We start from the raw sequence: 661 nt of genomic DNA, 5'->3' as shown, positions 1-661 counted from the left end.
TGCTTCCAAGCTGGGGCTTGGTGGTGAGGAGGGGAGTGTCCCTCTCCATCTCAGCCCCCCCCCCCCCCCAGCTATGAAACGTGGGCGGTGGGCTTCCCAGAAGAATCTGTCAGGGAGCGTTCTGGCTGTGAGGGAGGAAACGGCCTATTCCCTAGTGGGACTTCCTCTCTCACAGTGTGCATGTTGTGGGGGTGGGGTGGGCTGGGCAGGTTAGGGGTGAAGGGGTAAGGAAATAACATTGTCTGAGCGATTGTGCCAGGCTATATTACATTACCGTTGGCTCATTTAAATCGCTTTCCAAATAAAGCTTGGACAGGTTCATTGACTTGCCCAAGGCCACACAGCTTGTGAGCCTCTGAGCCGGTAAGGACGCCTGGAGAGTCTTGCCCCCGGGCTCTCGACCCCGACTCCTGGAAGTGCTGCACGACCCGGTGGAAGGCTCTCGGCCCTCACCTCGGGGCTGTCCGGAGGGGGCTCCCAGCAGGGGGCGCCCCGAGCCCCGTCCCGGGGCGGCCGGGCGCGCTTCCAAGCCGGCGCCTGGGACCGGGCAGGCCGCTCCGCCCCCTCTGCTCCTCAGCGGCTCCGCGGGCGGGCGGCCGGAGAGCGGAGACGAGCGCCGCGCACCCCGTCGCGCCTGCCCTGCCCGCCCAGCGCAGCGTCC

At 66.1% G+C, this 661-nt stretch overlaps 1 protein-coding gene across 1 annotated transcript in view; it reads left to right on the top strand.

Annotated features, from left to right (window-relative positions):
• Positions 1–578: 578 nt before the first annotated feature.
• Positions 579–661, top strand: part of DAPK2 (death associated protein kinase 2) — a 116277-nt gene continuing 116194 nt past the window's right edge. Inside the window, exon 1 of the mRNA XM_029951059.1 lies at positions 579–608. The gene's annotated coding sequence lies outside the window, so the exon portion shown is untranslated. The remainder of the gene's footprint in view (positions 609–661) is intronic.

The sequence above is a fragment of the Suricata suricatta genome, chromosome 9 (genome assembly GCF_006229205.1).
Source record: "Suricata suricatta isolate VVHF042 chromosome 9, meerkat_22Aug2017_6uvM2_HiC, whole genome shotgun sequence".
NCBI classification, from domain to species: Eukaryota; Metazoa; Chordata; class Mammalia; order Carnivora; family Herpestidae; genus Suricata; species Suricata suricatta.
This window is presented reverse-complemented; position numbering and strand designations above follow the sequence as displayed.